Raw genomic sequence first — 21,737 nt, 5'->3', positions numbered from 1 at the left:
AAAGAAAAGGAGTACTTGTGGCACCTTAGAGACTAACAAATTTATTAGAGCATAAGCTTTCGTGAGCTACAGCTCACGAAAGCTTATGCTCTAATAAATTTGTTAGTCTCTAAGGTGCCACAAGTACTCCTTTCTTTTTTATGTTTATGTATGTGAATCTTAGTGTAGGTAAGCAAGGGAATGATCCCACTATTGTGGGGAACTTTCCTGGCTTATGCACTACCCCGGTGAAATGGGCTAGCAGAAAGATCTGAGTCCTCGCTCCCACTTCCTTTACCCAGAGTCCTGCCTGACCTCGAGGGCTCCTCTTCCACTCTCATGTGTGGCAGAGTCCTCATCACCCCAATGATGCTGGGCCCAGGATTCCTGTGGGGCTCGACCCCCAACCTTGCTGCAGTCACTCAGGGCAGGGGCTAGGGTGTCCCCATTCTGGGGTGCTCCCTCTGCACTGGACACTTCCTGGACCCACTGATCACTACATACAGCTCTAATCAAATACAATTTATTAAACAGCAATCACTTAAAAAAATAAGCAAAAATGGGAAAGGTTTAAGGAACACAAATAACCCTGCTCTGTGGCATGGGGACGTCACAACCAGTGTCTCTGTAATGTAAGGAACGTTCACAGTCTGTTCCTCACACACCCCTGCCCAGGTCCTGGCTGTGCTGCAGGGATGCTGCAGGTTGGACACTTGCTCTGGCGGTGGCCACACACCCTCAGGTTCTAGGTGGCAGGATCCTTCTTCCCAGCATCATCCCCACCCCATCGGGGTTACGACCCCCCCAAGTCTGGCCTGCCAGGCCTTTTGGCTGGGGGGCGTATCCCTGCCCTGGGCCTGCTGCCAAGGGTCTCCCTCACTCTCTCCAGCTGCTCACTGCACCCAGCTCCAGCTCCAGCCCCAGCCCCAACCCCAGCCCCACTCTGCCTCAGCACTGCTGCTGCTCTGGTTCCAGCCCCCGGGCTGCTTTTTCTGGTTCTGGTTTCTGCAGTTCTCCTCTCCTCCCAGCACAGATCTGCTCTCTGGGCTGCTTCTGTCTCTCTGCTCCCAGCACTGACCTGCTCCATGGGCTGCTTCTCTGCTTCTCTGCTCCCCAGCTCAGCTCACACCCCTTCTCTTTCCTTAGCTCAGTACCACTCCATGACCCAGGTAGCTCCAGCTCACATGGAGGACAGGACCCTCCTGGCCTCCTGACTCCCTCATTACCCTTCCTGCCCTGTCAATGAGGCTGACCTGGAGCACTGGCCTCTCCCCATTGCCCCTGGGGACTGTCAGTCTCAAGGTCCTGATTTCCCATCAACCCTTCCCCTTCCTTTTGGTACTGGGAGCTAGTACCCCACTGAGTTTTAGTAAGGGGACACCAGTCTCCTTTCATTTAGTTTGCACCTTTGCAAGAGGTTGCATAGCCCAGTGGTTAAGGAAGCAGTGTGACATGGTCAGCTCTGTGTTCCAGTCCCAGCTTTCCAGAAGGCATGGCATGTAATAGACATTGGTATTTTTCTACAGCTTTTTCTTTCTTTAACATTACTCTCAAGTTTTCTATTAAACTCCGTCCCTGCTATAACCTATAGGCCAGTTGAAAGGAAGAATAAATTATATGAAGAATTTCAATTTCTATTAAATTCCACAGATCATTAATTTAAGAGTGGTAAAGTGCCCACTCAGTCGCTTTGGGATTTGTGCTTCTAATTTGTGTAGGTGCTTTTGAAAACACGACCCTTTAATATCCGTTAACATCTCGGTGACTTTCCATAAAGGTACCATTCATAGGTGACATTCATCCCTGTGTAATGCCTCTGTTTCTCCTATATGCCACATAAATAACAATGTACACACACTTTGGTAAAGAACTTGGAAATCTATGGATCTACGATAGGGATAGGATACAGATATTATACAGATAGGGTACAGATATGATAGGGATAGGATACAGAAGGACCTAGACAAATTAGAGGATTGGGGCAAAAGAAATCTGATGAGGTTCAACAAGGACAAGTGCAGAGTCCTGCACTTAGGACGGAAGAATCCCATGCACTGGGGACCGAATGGCTAGGCAGCAGTTTTGCAGAAAAGGACCTAGGGGTTACAGTGGACGAGAAGCTGGATATGAGTCAACAGTGTGCCCTTGTTGCCAAGAAGGCTAACAGCATTTTGGGCTGTATAAGTAGGAGCATTGCCAGCAGATTGAGGGACGCGATCATTCCCCTCTATTTGGCATTGGTGAGACCTCATCTGGAGTATTGTGTCCAGTTCGGGGCCCTACACTACAAGAAGGATGTGGAAAAATTGGAAAGAGTCCAGTGGAGGGCAACAAAAATGATTAGGGGGCTGGAGCACATGACTTATGAGGAGAGGCTTAGGGAGCTGGGATTATTTAGTCGGCAGAAGAGAAGAATGAGGGGGGATTTGATAGCTGCTTTCAACTACCTGAAAGGGGGTTCCAAAGAGGATGGATCTAGGCTGTTCTCAGTGGTAGCAGATGACAGAATGAGGAGTAATGGTCTCAAGTTACAGTGGGGGAAGTTTAGGTTGGATATTAGGAAAAACTTTTTCACTAGGAGGGTGGTGAAGCACTGGAATGAAGATTTATTTAGTCGTTTATATACACACACACACACTTATATCTGTCTGTCTACCTATCTAGGCAGATAGACTGATTTGCCCATCCCTGTAAAAAAGCACTATCCTTAATTTGCTTTTCTTTTACACACATGCTTCCCCTGCAGTTTATGTGGCAATAAAATGCCTCAAACACTATCTTTTTCTCTGAGCCTCTGCCCGATGTCATTTCCGTTGCTGTCCTGATTTTGTATTTGAAGACTCTACTGTGAGAGATAAAAGCTCTTTGGAGAGGAAAGAGGCATTTGGAATGATGGAGCAACCATTGCTGTGATTGGCAGGGTTTGTGTCAGTGTTTTGTAATGCCAAATGTAATCGTTTATTCGATTCCATCATCCACTCTCTGATAACAAAAAGAAAAGGAGTACTTGTGGCACCTTAGAGACTAACAAATTTATTAGAGCATAAGCTTTCGTGAGCTACAGCTCACTTCATCAGATGCATCCGATGAAGTGAGCTGTAGCTCACGAAAGCTTATGCTCTAATAAATTTGTTAGTCTCTAAGGTGCCACAAGTACTCCTTTTCTTTTTGCGAATACAGACTAACACGGCTGCTACTCTGATCTCTGATAACAGAAAATCACAGAATCCACTTAGATTTCACTGCAGAAGAATGGCTAGACAGCATTCCAGTCACTGCAAACTAGCAAAACTCTGGGACTGGACGGCTTCTTAATAGAATTCTACAAAGAATTTTAAAATGTGTGGTTTGTTCTGTTAAATACGTTTGTTTATTATCTTAAATGATGTATAAAATGTAGCTTTATAAAACATATATGTATATAGTATTCATATTCACAGAAAGTGAATCAAAGGCACTATAAAGAATTCCATGACTGTATAAACATTATAATAAGCAAACAAATATAGCTACCGATGAAATGAAACATTAAAGATCAAAGACTAAAATTCATTTATTTGCAAAAGGCCAGAGTAAGATTTAAATGCGCCAATTACCCAGTTTTCTGGTCATTTGCACAAGAGTCAGTTTCACCCTACAGTTGTACATTATCTGTACAAACATTACATTTTTACAAACATTTGTTTGTCTTACACTAACTTCTAGTGGCCCCAGTCAGAAGTTGGGGGGTGGAGTGGGTACTGTGATAGGTAGGGCTGGGCAAATAATTGATGTTTTGGTTTGGTTGCCAAACAAAAAAATAATAATAATTTCATGTCAAACTGAAAGGACAGATATTCTTGCTGGGACAAAAACCAGAAAAAACCTAAAAATATTGTTCAATTCTAAACTAAACATTTAGTTTTCGGGGGGGGGGGTTACGCTTTCTAGGTTGGCTTTTTTGTAGTAAAATCTAGTTAAATATCTAAACAAAAATGTTTAGATTCCCCCTCCCCTCCCCCCGTACCAGTTTCAGTTGACTTGAAACTGCATTTTTCCACAAATAAACTATCGGCCTAAACAAATTCAGCCGGCTCTAGCACTAGGCACTGGACAAACATATAGTAAGAGCCAGACCCTGCCCCCGAAGCATTTACAAGGTAAATAGACAGGACAAAGGGGAAATGGGGGCAAAGGGCTAGGTGGAGGTAATTTATCCCTCATAACGTTTAAGGTAGAGGTTAGGGTACATAAGAGGTTAGGATACTCACCTAGAATATGGAAGACCCCTCGTTCAATCCCCCCTTCCACGTGATGAGAAGAATTCAGGATCTGCTACCTCTTAGGTGAGTATTCTAGTCACTGGACTATGGGCTAGTCTGATATGGGTCTCCCTCGACCTGTTTCTTTAATTATTTATCCAAAGTGCAACCACTGAGGTAAGATTGAGGATGCCCCATCTCACACTAGAGCTCCGTGATTAGGAGGCTCTGAGCAGTGGCAGATCCCTCTGGAAATCCTTTCTTCTCGTTGGAGGGGGACTTGAACCAGAGACCACCCACATCCTGTGTCAATACCTTAACCATTGGGCTAAAAATTATGAAGGAGGTTGACCTCCTCCCACACACATACCAGGCCATTCTGTGTGGTGGTAGGTCGCCTCGGAGCATGCCTGCTGGATTGGGCCCTGTCATAAATATAAAGGGAAGGGTAACCACCTTTCTGTATACAGAACTATAAAATCCCTCCTGGCCAGAGGCAAAACCCTTTCACCTGTAGAGGGGTAAGAAGCTAGGATAACCTCGCTGGCACCTGACCAAAATGTTACTTTCAAAGCGGGGGGGAGGGGGGACGCATGACACAAAGGATCTGTCTGTCTGTGTGATGCTTTTGCTGGGAACAGATCAGGAATGCTCTTCATAACTCCTTAAGTAAGTAAGTAATCTAGCTAGAAATGTGTTAGATTTCCTTTTGTTTAATAGCTAGTAAAATAGCTGTGCTGAATGGAATCTATATTACTGTTTTTGTGTCTTTTTGTAACTTAAGGTTTTGCCTAGAGGGATTCTCTGTGTTTTGAATCTGATTATCCTGTAAGGTATTTACCATCCAGATTTTACAGAGGTGATTCTTTTACTTTTTCTTTAATTAAAATTCTTCTTTTAAGAACCTGATTGCTTTTTCATTGCCCTTAAGATCCAAGGGTTTTGGTCTGTGTTCATCTATGCAAATTGGTGAGGATTTTTATCAAGCCTTCCCCAGGGAAGGGTGTGTAGGGCTTGGAGGGATATTTTGGGGGGGAAGACGTCTCCAAGTGGGCTCTTTCCCTTTTCTTTGTTTAACACGCTTGGTGGTGGCAGCATAAGATCCAAGGACAAAAGGTAAAAGTTTGTGCCTTGAGGAAGTTTTTTACCTAAGCTGGTAAGAATAAGCTTCAGGGGTCTTTCATGCAGGTCCCCACATTTGTACCCTGGAGTTCAGAGTGGGGAAAGAACCTTGACAGGCCCCACAGGTGAGTGAGGCAGAGGAAGATCTATCTTCCCCTGCTTTGTGGATGGTGTTGGGGCATAAGCATTTGGATGCCTAGAGGGAGGCCGCAGAGCGCATGCCCAGTTTCAGAAAAAGGGGCACCTAAGGAATGGTGAAAGTAATTCCCCATCAGAACAATTTACCAAGGGTCATGGTGGATTCTCTGTCACTGGCAATTTTTAAATCCAGATTGGATGTGTGTCTCAAAGCTCTGCTGTAGGAATTATTTTGAGGCAGGTCCCTGGCCTGTGTTATACTGGGGCTCAAACCAGATGATCACAGTGGTCCCTTCAGGCCTTGGAATCTATGAACTTTTATTGCAGAATCTTCAGTGCCGAATGACTTTAGGCACCAGCTGCATGGTAGCTTTGTGAATACCGGTGACACCTAAATCTGGGAGTTAAGTGCCTAAAGTGGGCCCTTTGTGAATGGAGCCCAAAGTGACTTGCCAAGGGCTACACAGCTGCTCACTGGTAGAGCTGGGAGTAGAACCAGGTCTTCAGGCCTTCCAGGCCACTGCCTCATTCACTATTAACCACACTGGCTCTCTTGGGACTGCTCTACCCCTAAAACTTAGGGCAACCTAGAGTTACATTGCTCAGAGGTGTGAAAAATGCACAGCTCTGAGAGATGTAGTTAAGCCAACCTAAACCCCAGTTTAGCAGTTTAGACACTGCTGGGTAATTGGGGGAATTAATCTGTCGATCTATTTACCAGCTCTTGGAGCGCACTGTTTGCTATTTCCAAGTCTGAGAATTAAATCTGATCAAAAGCTCATCAAAGTCAATGGGAGCCTTTGCAGTGACTGCAATGGGTATTGGCCCAAACGCAGAGTGGGGAAGTATCACCAGTTTCAGTCATGTGTCATTCGCAAACGTGAATGATCAGATTTTTGCAAAAGCAGGATAGTGGCTAATGGATGGAAAGGGATTGATCTCTATCCAACACCATCCTTTAGAACAGGTCATTTGCTAACACCATCAGATGGTGACTAAATGTAATAAAATTCTGTATTGCTAGGGCTTGCAATTAGTTATTTATACAGTGCCATTAGTGTGCGTAGTGCTTGACGTATAAAGATTCATCCTCTTGCACTCTGAGCTCTGGTTTAAACACAGTGTTTGTACTGACTTGACCATTTTAATTAGGGGTGTGATTATTTTTTTTGACCAAAAGAAATAAATCTGTACAACCGCTTGGATGGACATAGTTATAAAGGAACTATATAGAGGTATAGTTTATTTCCCAAAATTTACAGGAATAATCTGTATTGATATAAGTACCTTTTATGTCATAGAATCTTAGATTAGGATTGGAAGAGACCTCAGGAGGTCATTTAGTCCAACCCCCTGCTCAAAGCAGGACCAACAGTTACAGATAACTGTATCCACACAAGGGTGATTGTACTGATCTAACTACACCCATTTCAAACCCATATAGGTAAAGCCCTACAAAAGCTATAGGTAGACAAGAGCTAACATCAGATTCTACCACCCTGACTCACGCTGAGTAGCACATAACAATACAAGAATTCCCACTGAGATCTGTGGATGAAATTCATTCCTGAACAGCACAAGGGCACATAAGTGGGACTTAAATGGGGGTGACTTTCACCCAATGAGAGTAAGGTTGGGGGTTTGATGTTCACAGTGCCCCACTGAAGGGCACTGTGGGAAACTCAGCCCTTAAAGGCAAAATCCCTAATACCACAAGGAGAACTGGACCCCTCTAAGGTGTCACAAGTACTCCTTTTCTTTTTGCAGATACAGACTAACACAGCTGCTACTCCGAAACCTCTCAATAATGCTGTGAAGTTAGTTCTTTAGCTAACAAAATAATGAACTAGTCTGAATTTTCACCCTCCTTCCTCACCCCACCCCCCCAAAAAAATCCTCCACATGCTGAACCCAAACATCACTGTGGCTTGGGAATGTGTAATTCAACTCCCTGCAACTTCCTGGTTCTGTCCAGTGTGACAGCGATGCCAATATACTTAGAGAAAGGCTGTTCTCATCATGTCATCACAGCTTTCTGGACTCTTGATATCGTGATAAATATGTAGAAGACAAATACAATGATTATTGTGACAAAGCTCTGTCCTTGCCTCCGTGGGTCCTGCGTTTCCTGGCGGATTTCGCTAGCCTCAGAGACTCACCCTGACCCTCCACGTAACCCTTCTCTCTTTAAAGACATGGGTCACAGTCTACTGAGCCATTTTCATCATAAGCCAGTGAGGGAGGTGAGGAGAAGTTATCCTTCCTTGCACAGTCTCTGTTGTCTCCCAGTCTCAGTGATTAATCAGGGGGCAAAAGGGGGAGGGAGCCCGGGCCCACCCTCTACTCTGGGCTCCAGCCCAAGGACCCTAATAGTATCAGCTATGGTAGCTGACCTTTTAGAAACATGACAAGTACAATTCCCTGGGCTACTTCCCCCACAGCAGCCCTCACTTCCTCCAGCTCTACTTCACCCTTTCCTCAGGACCTCCTTCCTTCTGCCTGATATGGTGTGTACTACTCAGTCTCTCCAACAGCACAACTTCCTCCCACAGCTCCTGACATGCACCCCCACCTGACTGACTGGGAGGCTTTTAACTAGTTTCAGCCAGCCCCTGATTGGCTTCAGGTGTCCCAATCAACCTAGCATTCTCCCTGCCTTCTGGAAAGTTCTTAATTGGCCCCAGGTGTTTTAATACATCTGGAGCAGCTGCCATTTCACTTATCTTGGTCCCAGGGATTTGTTTAGCCTGGAGCTAATATGTCGAGCTCCCACTACTTTTTTATAGCCATCTGGCCTTCCCCATCACATATCCCCACCCCCTCTGCTCAACACCATAGAATTGGGCAACTTGGGACGCCAGGCAGTATGCACATGACAGACTATCAGCATTGCCGTGGTGGCATCCAGCCCTTTGCTGTATGCAAAACTAGAATGGTTGGAGGGATAAGAACCACCTGGTGACAGTTGCATTCTTTTCCTTATTCTGCTGCATCCACTGGGGGGGTGCATGATCCGTCACAAGAGTAAATTGCCGGCCTAAGAGGTAATAACGCAGTGTCTCCATAGCCCATTTGACAGCAAGGCATTCTCTCTCGACTACTGCATATTTCTGTTCTCTTGGGAGAAGCTTTCTGCTTAGGTAGAGGATGGGGTGTTCCTCTTCTCCCATCATTTGCAACAGAACTGCCCCCAACCCCACCTCGGAAGCATCTGTTTGTAAAATAAATTCCCTGTTGAAGTCCGGGGCTATGAGTACGGGGTCATTAAAGAGGGCCATCCGAAGGTCTGTGAATGCCCCCTCTGCTGCGTCAGTCCACTTTACCATGTCTGGACCTTGGGCCTTCACCAGGTCCATTAGGGGACTTGCCCTTGTGGCAAAGTGGGGAATAAAACATCAGTAGTAGCCTACCACTCCTAGGAACGCATGGACCTACTTCTTTCGGGTTGGTCGGGGCCAGTTTTGAATTGCCTGTAGCTTATTCATTTGGGGCTTCACTATGCCCCTTCCTACATTATATCCCAGGTACCTAGCCTCTGCTAGCCCTATGGTGCATTTAGCGGGATTAGCAGTGAGGCCATCCTGCCTTAAGGTGCACAGTACTGCCTCAACTTTCTCCAAGTGGGTTCCCAGTCTGGCGTATGGATGATGACATCATCTAGGTATGCAGCTGCATAACTAGCAGCTTATCCATGAGGAGCTGGAATGAGGCTGCGGCCCCATGTAGCCCAAAAGGGAGGACAGTCTACTAGAATAGCCCATCTGGGGTGGAGAATGCTGTCTTTTCTTTAGCTTCTTTGGTCAGAGGAATCTGCCAGTACCCTTTTGTCAGATCCAATGTAGTCAAGAATCGGTCACTACCCAGTCGGTCAATGAGTTCGTTGATGCGTGGTAGAGGGTATGCATCAAACTGGTATATTTCATTCAGTCAGCGAAAGTCATTACAGAATCTCATGGTACAATCAGGTTTAGCCACTAGAACAATTGGACTGGACCACTTATTGTAAAATTCTTCAATAACCCCTAATTCTAACATTGTCTTTACTTCGGTCTTGATTTCTTCTCTTTTGGCTGCTGGGATTCGGTAGGATCTCGATGTTACCTAGGCTCCGGGGATCATGCGGATATGGTGATAGATTTCAGTCGTCCGCCCCGGTTTTGTAGAGAACACATCTTGGTTGCGATTCATCATGTCGGCTGCCTCGATCTTTTGGATTGGCATCAAGTCGGATGATATCCTCACTTGCTCGTGTAAGTTATCCTCCTGGGGAAGGATGTCTAAACATCCTGCATGACTAAACATGTCTCTCGATCGTGCCAAGATTTTAGAAGATTGATGTGGTAAATTTGCTCCAATTTCCGGCAGCCTGGCTGCCACACCTTATATTCACCTCTCCCATGACTTCGATTACTTCATAGGGTCCCTGTCACAGGGCCAACAGTTTACTTTCTGCTGTGGGCACCAGTACCATCACCCGATCCCCTGTTTGGAACCATTGAAATTTCACTTGGTGGTTATAATGGGTTCGTTAGGTCTCTTGTGCTCTCTCCAAGTGTTCCCGTACAATAGGCGTAACTCGGGCTATCTGATCTCTCATCTGCAGTGCATGCTCAACTATGTTCCTTCCAGGACTTGGCTCCTCTTCCCAGGCTTCTCTGGCTATATCCAATATAGCCCGAGGGTGGCGCCCATATAGTAGCTCGAATGGAGAGAAACCTGTGGAGGCTTGCGGAACCTCCCGGATGGCGAACATGAGGTAAGGCAATAAGATATCACAATCTTTCCCATCCCGGCTCACCACTGTCCTGATCATGGCCTTGAGGGTCCTATTGAACCTTTCCACAAGGCCATCTGTTTGCAGGTGGTATATAGAGGTCCATAGGGCTTGTACATGGAGCAATGAACAGAGATCTTTCATCAACTTGGACACAAAAGGTGTCCCTTGATCAGTCAATATCTCCTTGGGTAGCCCAACTCTGGCAAAGATCTGAACTAGCTCCTTAGCTATTGTCTTGGAAGCTGTGTTGCACAGGGGAACAGCTTCCGGGTACCGGGTTGCATAGTCCAGTATAACAAGCACATGTTGGTGGCCCCGAGCTGTCTTGTTTAGGGGCCTTACCAGATCCATGGCTATCCATTCAAAAGGAACCTCTATTATTGGAAGAGGTATCAAAGGGGCCTGCAAATGTGGGCAAGGGCTATGTAACTGACACTCTGGACAAGAGGTGCAGTATCACCAGACATCTTCATGTACTCCTGGCCAGAAGAACCTCCGCAGGAGCTGTGCCTCGGTTTTCTCTACCTCTAGGTGTCCTCCAAACAGGTGACTGAGGGCGAGACTCAATATGGCTTTTTGATGTTTTCGTGGCACTCTTGCTCCTGCATTTGCACCACGAGGTACAGGAGATCTTTCTTCACTATAAAGTAAGGTCCGGGACCCTGGACCTTCCCATCCACAGGTATCCCATCGATCTCAGCCACCTCTTTCCTGGCATTATCATATCTGGGGTCCTCCGCCTAGTCCCGCCCAAAAGTCTCTCTCCCAGGACTAACCTGCCCAAGCTCCCAGGGGCCGGCTTGTGCTTCTTCCAACGACTTGCCGCCATCATAGCTGGGGGCAGCCTCTGGCTCACCTTCTGTGGTGGAAGTTTCTCTGTTGGCTGCTCGTGTCCATCTGCCTACTAGGGAGGTCTTCTGGCTCTGGGTCAGGATTCGAGTTCCCAAGGCCCTCATGGCCTTCCTCTCTTTTTTTGTCTTCTGGGTCTTTCGGGGTGCTGAGAACAGATCCTGAGAAATCTCAGCGAACATCAGGGCTTGACATTCCCCTGGTGATGAGTCACTGTCCTCAGGGTCCCCACCTCCCTCCAGCTCTCCGGGGGGAGTAAATTATCAAACCCTGGATAGTCCCTCCCAAAGACTACAGGATATGGGAGTTTAGGAACTATGCCCACGGTCACTTCAATGAGGTTTCCCTGAACCTCTATCTCCACTGGGATGGTGGGATAATGGCTCACAGCCCCATGCACGCATGTCACTGCCGCACATTTGGCTTGTAGCAGCTGACTACTTTTTACCAGCTTACCCGATATGAGGGTGATAGCACTCCCAGAGTCCACAAGCGCTGCAATCTCTGCTCCATTTATCCTCACTGGCCTGGTGTAATTATGTGGGGCTAATGCGACCCCCGCGAGGTGGATAAGGGAGCATGAGACCTCCCAATCCCCCAAGTTACATTGCATAGGCTTCTTGGTGCTGGGACACTGTGTTGCTATGTGTCCCCACTCCCCAAATGCATAACATCTATAATTGCTTTTAATCACTTCCCTATCCCAGGGGTTAGGGGGTTTAGTCCCGGGGCTCCCCCCACTCAGGCCAATCCCTTCCTTCTGGGGTCTCCGCTGGTTTTCGGCCCCCCCTTCTTCCACCTAGGACTCCCTGGGGGTTTGGCTGCCCAACCTTCCAGGGTTGGGGTCGGGTGCTTGCTTCGAAAAGGGTCTTCCTTGGCTAATCAGGTCAGTTCCCTGGCTGTCATCCATCTTTCTACCAGCATGATCATCTAATCGTACGTGGATGGATTGTTCTGGCCTACCCATTTGCGGAGATCTTGCGGCAGTCCCCACATGTAATAGTTTATGACCACGGTCTCCAAAATCTCCTCTGGCCTGCACAACTCAGGCTGTAACCACTTCCGCGCGAGGTGTATGAGGTCGAATAGCTGGGACCTCGGGGGTTTGTTCTCCTGGTATTTCCACTCATGGAACCTCTGGGCCCTTACCGCTGGCGTTACCCCTGATCGTGCTAGGATCTCTGTCTTCAGACGGGTATAGTCAGTGGCATCCATGGCAGGCAAGTCAAAGTAGGCCTTCTGGGCCTCTCCACACAAAAAAGGGACGGGAATGCTGGCCCTCTGCTCCTGGGGCCATGCATCATGCTGAGCAGTCCTTTCAAATGAGAGGAGATGTGCCTCTATGTCATCTCCTGACGTCATCTTTGGCAGCCAAAGAGTGGCCCTCAGGGTTCGCGTCCCGTTGGACTCCCAGGCGTGGGTGGTGAGGATCTTCAGCTGGTCCACCACCTCTCTCAAGAGGGCACGATCTTGGGTCATCTGGCTCATCAATAATTGATTGATTTCCTGCTGTTGCCAATAGACTCCTGTAGTGCCATTGCCTGAACCTGGATGGCCTCCTGCTAGGCTGCCGTGGCTTGTACCAGAGCTCTTACGACCTCCTCCATTGTGCTACAAAGCAAACAAACAAAAACCAAAACAAAAAAAAAATCCAAAATCCCAGTGCACTTTTTTTTTTAAACCTCTTTCTTCCGCCACGCTGTGAATGAAGTCCCACTCCTGACACCAGTTGTGACAAAGCTCTGTCCTTGCCTCCGTGGTTCCCGCATTTCCTGGCAGATTTTGCTAGCCTCAGAGACTCACTGTGACCTTCCACATAACCCTTCTCTCTGTAGAGACAAGGGTCACAGTCTACTGAGCCATTTTCATCATAAGCCAGCGAGGGAGGTGAGGAGAAGTTATTCTTCCTTGCACAGTCTCTGTTGTCTCCCAGTCTCAGTGATTAATCAGGGGGCAAAAGGGGGAGGGAGCCCGGGCCCACCCTCTACTCTGGGCTCCAGCCCAAGGACCCTAATAGTATCAGCTATGGTAGCTGACCTTTTAGAAACATGACAAGTACAATTCCCTGGGCTACTTCCCCCACAGCAGCCCTCACTCCCTCCAGCTCTACTTCACCCTTTCCTCAGGACCTCCTTCCTTCTGCCTGATATGGTGTGTACTACTCAGCCTCTCCAACAGCACAACTTCCTCCCACAGCTCCTGACCTGCACATCCGCCTGACTAACTGGGAGGCTTTTAACTAGTTTCAGCCAGCCCCTGATTGGCTTCAGGTGTCCCAATCAACCTAGCCTTCTCCCTGCCTTCTGGAAAGTTCTTAATTAGCCCCAGGTGTCTTAATTGACCTGGAGCAGCTGCCATTTCACTTATCTTGGTCCCAGGGATTTGTTTAGCCTGGAGCTAATATGTCTAGCTCCCACTACTTTTCTATATCCGCCTCCAGACCCTGCAGAGGCTCCTTTATGGTGCAGGTAGTCTGGCGTGGAGCATACTGGCGCACGCCTTCCTGCGCCGCTTCCGAGGGCTCTGATACGACTGGCAGCTCCTTTATCTCCATCTGAGAGGTCTTCCGCGAGACCTCTCCGGGTTGCCGGTCTTCTACCAGGACCTCCTCCGGACCTGGAAACTCTTTACAACGACCAGGTCCGTGACGGCCACCGAGGGGGCAGATCTCCTCGTGGAGTCCCTGCTACACAACCCCCAGCTCCGTGTGCATGTGGTGGAGTCCCGCTCGGTGCACCAGAGTTTGTTTCTGGCAGAGGTCAGAAGAGTCGGAGACCTCCTGGACTATGACCGGGGAGACTGGCTGGATCCCCTAACCTTCGCTCAGCGCATGGGGCTTTCCAGACCTTGTACTCCCCGGCGCATACTTCAGGAGGTGAAGGCCGCTTTGCTGCCCGCTGCTCGGGTTTATCTCGACCGGGTCCTGCACAAGGGCACGCCCCGCCCACCCGCTACACCAGGTCCGCCAGACCTTTTAATTGGACCCCTGCCCCGTGGACCCAACCGACCCCTTCACCCCTTCACTAGAAGCCGGCCGCACGAGACGCAGCCGGTCTGCTTTCAAACCGCACCAAGAAAACATCTCTACATGCTCGTGCTCCACACCCTTCACGCCTGCACCCTCGTGTCCCGCCCCGATACAAAATGGCGGGACCTCCTGCCACCTTTGGAGGGTGAGGAGCCCCGGTGGGCCAGCCTATATTCCACCTTAGTCCCAAGGGCCGCCGGAGATGTCAGTTGGAAGCTCCTTCACGGATCCGTGAGCACGGGCGTGTACTTGGCGCGGTTCGCTTCAATCCCAGACACCTGCCCCTTTTGCGGCATGAGGGATATCCTGGCACATGTCTACCTGGAGTGTGCCAGGCTGCAGCCCCTATTCCGGCTCCTCACCAATATTTTATTATGTTTTTGGTTGCACTTCTCCCTCACCTTCTCATTTATGCACTCCCTATCCGTGGCCCCACAAAGTCGCGGGATCTCCTGTCAACCTCCTCCTGGCCCTAGCTAAAATGGACATCTACAAAACCAGAGTGAGGAGGTTAGCCGAATGAGTCTCCTGTGACTGTGGGTCCTATTTCCGATCCTCGGTCCGTTCACGTATCCAGGCAGAGTTCCTCTGGGCAACGTCCTCTGACTCCCTTGACGCTTTTGAGGAGCAGTGGGCGCTGTCCGGGGTTCTCTGCTCAGTGTCCCCGTCCGGTTCCCTTCGTTTGACCCTTTGACCGCACTCCTGTCCCTGTTATTTTATTAGTTGTCCCCTGGAATTTTTTGGGCATCTCGGTCCTGTGGATCCCCCTTTTAGGCTGGGGGGTATCCTTTAGCAGTGGACGGGCTTCGCCCACCCACTTCCCGGATACCAATTAGACTACTTTTCTATAGCCATCTGGCCTAGCTCCGTCACACTATCTACTCTTGATTCTCTAACAATGTAGGCTTACATATCAAGGATTCTAGTCTACTTACAGATCTTGGGAGACAGGCCAGTCCTTGATTACAGACAGCCCCCCAATCTGAAGCAAATACTCACCAGCAACCACACACCACACAACAGAACCACCAACCCAGGAACCTATCCTTGCAACAAAAGCCCGTTGCCAACTCTGTCCACATATCTATTCAGGGGACACCATCATGGGGCCTAATCACATCAGCCACACTATCAGAGGCTCATTCACCTGCGCGTCTACCAATGTGATATATGCCATCATGTGCCAGCAATGCCCCTCTGCCATGTACATTGGCCAAACTGGACAGTCTCTACGTAAAAGAATGAATGGACACAAATCAGATGTCAAGAATTATAACATTCAAAAACCAGTTGGAGAACACTTCAATCTCTCTGGTCACTCGATTACAGACCTAAGAATGGCTATCCTTCAACAAAAAATCTTCAAAAACAGACTCCAACGAGAGACTGCTGAATTGGAATTAATTTGCAAACTGGATACAATTAATTTAGGCTTGAATAGAGACTGGGAATGGATGAGTCATTACACAAAGTAAAACTATTTCCCCATGTTATTTCTCCCCCCCACCCCACCCCCCACTGTTCCTCAGATATTCTTGTTAACTGCTGGAAATAGCCTACCTTTCTTGTCACCATGAAAGGTTTTCCTCCTTTCCCCCCCCCCCGCTGCTGGTGATGGCTTATTTTAAGTGATCACTCTCCTTACAGTGTATATGATAAACCCATTGTTTCATGTTCTCTGTGTGTGTATATCAATCTCCCCTCTATTTTTTCCACTAAATGCATCCGATGAAGTGAGCTGTAGCTCACGAAAGCTTATGCTCTAATAAATTTGTTAGTCTCTAAGGTGCCACAAGTACTCCTTTTCTTTTTGCAGCATGGCTTTGATAACCATATACAAGGAATGGCCTTATTTACCATTTCAGTACTCTTCTAATATGTCCTTAAGGGTTGCTTCCACGTCACCCAGCATGTTGGTTGCTTAATGCTCACTGGCTCAGCGTCACAGCTTCATATTTAGTAAGAACCATTAAACAAGAAGAAATAAATGGCCAGCCCTTCCTGAAAATGGCCTATTTGCTGGGTCATGAGAGACCCTCTCGGTTTACCAATGGATCCGGAGCCCACAAAGGTGGAGAACCACTGCATTTGGGCATTCACATTTACCATGGGTTATCCGGGTTTAAATCCCTGCTCAAAATCAGACATATCAAAGATTTGAAGACAGTCTCCTACCTCCCAGATGAGTGCCCTAACCACTGGACTCTGGGGTGTTCTGGGACCCCAGCCTTTTCCACACAAAAGCTGATTATGCATGCTCCAAGCACCTGTACCAGATCTGGTCCTGCAGACTAGATAGGTAGAGGACCCTATGCCTCGTTTAAGGATTCTGCCAGGCTTTAGGTGTGAGCAAGGGCCCCAAGCAGCTCAGCAGCATCAGGTCTTACAGGCACTTCTACTGGTGGGAACTCCAGGGTTAGGCAGCAGCTGAGTGAAGGGTTTGAGAACCCCAGTGTAGGATGACCATATTTCCCTAAACTGAAAATGAGATGCCAGGTAAGAGATGGTCAGTGCTCAGATTCGTAGATATTAAGGTCAGAAGGGACCATTATGCTCATTTAGTCCGATCTCTTGCACAATGCAGGCCACAGAATCTCACCCACCCACTCCTGCAATAAACCTCTCACCTATGTCTGAGCTATTGAAGTCCTCAAATCACGGTTTAAAGACTTTAAGGAGCAGAGAATCTTCCAGCAAGTGACCCGTGCCCCATGCTATAGAGGAAGGTGAAAAACCTCCAGGGCCTCTTCCAATCTGCCTTTACTTACAGTATGCAAAAAAGATAAGGCAGTTTCAGATATTTTATCGTGTCATACATTTGACTTACAATTCAGTAGGTACTGGCCTTGTCTCGCTGCTGTTCTTCAGGATGTGAAGCTATGCAGTGTTGGGCCGAGCCACCTCGTGCCACCACTCGCCCCCAGAAGGTTCCTCTGCACAGCCATAGGGAGGCTGCACCCCACAGTTTGAAAACCTTTGTCTTATGAAGTCATTACTTAATTGATCCAAATCCTTTTATTTACTGTACCCTGGATGGTCTGAATAGTAAAAGCAGTTTAATCACAAGTAGAGTAGTCTATTTAGAACAGTCTCTTCTGAACAGCGTATCAGTCATCAGCTGGCAAGAGCAATCGGGACAAATGCCCAGGTTTGCCAAAAAAGTTGTGACGTCTGGGACAGGTCTGTACAAGGGGACTGTCCCAGCCAAAACTGGACATATGGCCACCCGACCTCAGTGGCTCCTTAATGTCATACTCAGATGCCTAAAGTGGCAGTTAGGTGTCTAAGTCCATTTGTGGATCTAGTCGGAAGTGACTTGGTCGAAGTACAAGTCTGTGGCAGAGCAGGGAAATGAACCCCAGACATCCAGGGTACCCGTTAACCACCGACTGTCCTTGTAGGTTCCGAAATTCTTTCTGGTTTAACCCAAAGTAGAAGCTGCCTTAGAGAAAACAAACCTCCAGCCTTTTGCAAAGTCACTCATCATGAAATGCAACCCAGATGGCTCCTAATATTGTGCATAGCTTTGATTAGGGAAGGCCGTAGCTTACATAGAATTTAACCAGGAAGCTATGTCACAGGAAGCTCTAATATTTAAATATACAGAGGCCAGGAGGCTCAATCAATGCAAAGTCACTTCAATTTACTACTGTTGCAGGATTGAAACTTGCAGGAGTAGCTGGCCTGGGGGAGGGAGGCCAACATAAATATCGAGCCTGACATGTGGTGTCATATCTGTGAATCACTCTGGATTTGCAAGTCAGAACATTCTAATGTGAGGAGAAAAATCTTCAGGAAACACTGGATTCTGAATGGAATGGTGTAAATGGTCATCTAAGGCAACACAGCGTAATGTACAGCACACTGCTACACATGTGATCTAGCCACATACAATGTCTACCTGGTGAACCCTTGCAGACTGACTTGATGGGCTAATTATCAGTCTAGAAATATGCCAACCCCCATATAGCTTTACTAGGGCATAGAATCCAGGGCTTCTTACCTACCATCCCTCCCTTCAGTCCTTTAGATAAGATGAAAAGTCAGAAGGACATAGATTCTGATCCTGGCTCTAATGCTACTTGCCGTTGGACCTTAAGAAAGTCATTTCATTTCTCTGGGCTCCAGTTTCCTGATCTGCGGACATGGTAACTCATTTGAATGAAACTGGAAAAATGTGGATAATGCTTAACCTTCTTTGTAATGTGCTCTGAGATCTCTAGATAAAAAGGTTTATAACAGTGCTGTCAGAATATACCACCTTGTGTGTTTCATACATGCAAAACTCGCATTTGTACACATATGTGGCAGGTTCTATCAGGCTTTGCTGGCGCCCCACTGGAGGCACCAATGCCTTGATCCCTGTGCTTAAGGAAAATTCTCTGTTTGGGTGGCCAAGCCAGAATGTGTCCTCCAGAGAAATAGAAGGTCCAGGAGAAGACACAGACCAAAAAGGAACCAGCAGGTGAGTTAAGAAAGCTTGCCATCTTCTTCTGAGGGGAGTGCTAGGAGGGACTGGGACAGCAGAGAAGCTCCTCAGAACTGGACCAGGGCTCCATGGTCAGGCCAAGTGCTGCAATCAAGCTCTTGCCTTTTATGTTTATTTGTTTAAAGGCCCCGACAGCCCGATTCTGAGTCAATTATTATTTAACAGGTTAAAGACTGAACGCTCAGTTTATGACATGGGCTGGCCTGCTGTGGAATGGCTGTGACACCATGTAACCTGAAGCAGGGGGCACCTGCAAAGCCACGCAGAGGGGTACAGTGGTGGGGAGTGGGACGGCTTACAACATAACAATGAGCAATTGCACATGCAAATGCTAATTGGGGTGCATAAATTTCACATATTCTGGTTACTTAAGAACCTTGCCAGTGTTGCCCTAGTTAAATCAATATGGTTGCCTCAGTACTTGTTGCATTCCCTGTCTATTCTGGAAGAAATAGCTAGAGAATACAGCAAGTACTTCGGTAATGTTATTTAATTAAGACACTTGGCAATTCTTTTTTTTTCTTAAGGCTAATCCGCATATGTGGGAAATTGGGACCTGTGCCTAGGGCTTGGGGCTCCTTTTTAGAGCAAAGTTTTCTCTGAGAGATAAGGGGTAGTCATCGGTAAGGATCCTTTGGAATTCAGGCTTAGGGTATTTATGAGGCAGTGTCTCCCACCCTATTTCCTCTCACTTTTCTCTCTGGATAGAATTGGAGATAAGAAGGGATTATGTGTACCTGCTGGCTGTCTAGATATGGGGCAGAGGATCGGATGCAGCTATAATCTCAGATAGATTTTTTTTTTACTTCACTCTTGTTAGCCAGCAGATTTCCACTTGGTGTGCGTGGATTATGCTGCTGACATGACCTTTTGTGTTCAAAACTCAGAAGCAAGTTGAGAAGTTTGTAGGAAAGGACCATTCTCCTGGAAGGGAACTTTCATTAAGTTTGCAAGTTCTCTGATTTTTGGAGTGGTTAAAGAAATGGTTATAGGATGCAGCCTGCTGGGCAGTCTTTTTCCATCCCCAGTTTGTTACTGCTCCTAACCATAGAGCTTGGCCCATTAGCTCAAACTGCAGAGCTTTATCCGCTCTGGAAATGCATGGTTCAATCTTGGTTGAGATGGTGGTTGTCCTGCTAAATTATACATTCTGGTGATTATAAACCAGGCATGCAACTGCATATGTGTTAACATAGGAAAGCTGGATAATTACAAGTGCAATTGTGTACACAAGCAAAACTTGGGCCAGATTGCCATTTACACTAAGGGCTATTTACACCATTGTGGCTAATGAAAAGGGGCCTTAAAGTGGGTATCAGTTCATGTACACTTTAAGGCCCTTTTACATAGCCAGAATGGTATAAAGGGGTCTTGGTGTAAGTGACAATCTGGACCCTTGTCTGTGCAATGTCATGCATATCAGCAGGGCTGCATACATAAAATGGCCATTGATGTCCGTGGATGGTTGACCTGTGTTCTGGGGCTGGAAATCAGACATATCAGGTTAGATCAGGTCAAAACTTGGAATGTCTGTTCTGTGGACAACTGTGTCATTTCAAAAAAGCCTTCATCCCAAATCAGAACAAAACCTAGATTAGGTGGTGAATGCGCAAAATAGAGCCAACCCAAGATATGTCTTTAAAGAAAATAAAAGGACCAATACTGAAGCTAAACAGAGCAGCACAGCTGAATCTGCTGGTCTAAGTAGAAGAAACGTGACAGATTCAAGGGAGCTCTCGCTGAGCTATCAAAGCAAGAACAAGGTCCTCTTCTTTTCTTTAAAGACATATCTTAGGTTGGCTTCATTCTTTGCATTCACCACCTAATCTAGGTTTTGTTCTTGCTTTGATAGCTCAGGGAGAGCTCCCTTGAATCTGTCATGTTCCTGCTGCTTAGACCAGCAGATTCAGCTGCTCTGCTCTCTTTAGATTCAGTATTGGACTTGTCTTGCAGTAAAAGTGCCTGAGTTTAAATGTTAATTTTACATGCAAACTCACAGGGCACAAAAAAAAAGAAGCAGCAGCAGCAGCTGAGGGTAAGTTAACTTGTCTAGACCCATCTAGCTGTTAAACATTTCAGGAAAAGTGGGAAATCAGCTGTTCATGCCTCAGGCTGGTAAGATGCATGGGGCCACTCCTTGAGCTGATCCTACTGTGTGAATGGAACTACTCATATTAGTAAGCATGACGGGCGCCATCTTGACGGATGAACTGGGGACTGAACCAAGGACTTCCAGAGCTAAAATCCTGAGTTAAACTGGCTAATGAAGCAAGGCTGGGGGGGGGGGGGGCTGTAACCACCCACTCCTCTGAAGAGCTGCACAGAGCTGGATCTATAACACACACTCACTAGTGGGTTATATAAGGATTACAGTGCTACTCTCCTCTGATCTCATTGTTGTCGCCTATGATAGCCTGTCAGGTGACAGTCATCCCTGGCGGGAGGTCTGTGCATCACATAGGGCCTGTTTGGCAGGGGAATTAAGTGGTGTATCAGCCTAGTTCCAGCCCTCTCTCTGCACAGGGGGAAGTTTCACCTGCAGGGAAGTGCTGCTGCTAAACTTGAAGGGCCCCCGTCATTTGCAAATCAGACTGTTGGCGTCACACAAACATGGGAGCGCTGAGGTGTGATTTCCCTGCAGAATCAAAGACATGAGAGTCTGGGTAGGTGTGGAAGGAAGCTCCTATTCCCACCCAGACATCTTCATTAATAGCAAAAAGTACAAAGAAAAGTAGGGCAAAGGGAATTGCCTTTTTTTTTTAAACAAACTCTCTCCTTTTCATGCTGTGCTGGTGTCAAAGTCCCTTGACGGAGATTGCATCAATGCTTCTGTTTCAAATGTCATAGAATCATAAAATATCAGAGTTGGAAGGGACCTCAGGAGATCATCTAGTCCACTTGACTGAACTCTGGGGGTAGATTTTCAATGTGGTTCTTCTCGGGGGTTTCATCTTCTTTCTGTTCATGAAGGCCATGTAGCTGCCTCTCCCACACATTCCACCCTCAAGTGAATTTTGTAGGGAAGCAAGTGCTGTAGCTTGTGTTAGGAAAGGACTTCCTACTTAAGGCATATGAGCTGCCTATGCAGCATTAGACCATTGATCCCTCTTTGTC

Source organism: Dermochelys coriacea, chromosome 19 (assembly GCF_009764565.3).
Source record: "Dermochelys coriacea isolate rDerCor1 chromosome 19, rDerCor1.pri.v4, whole genome shotgun sequence".
In the NCBI taxonomy this organism is placed as follows: Eukaryota; Metazoa; Chordata; order Testudines; family Dermochelyidae; genus Dermochelys; species Dermochelys coriacea.
The sequence above is the reverse complement of the archived record's forward strand: the minus strand, read 5'-3'. Positions refer to the sequence as shown.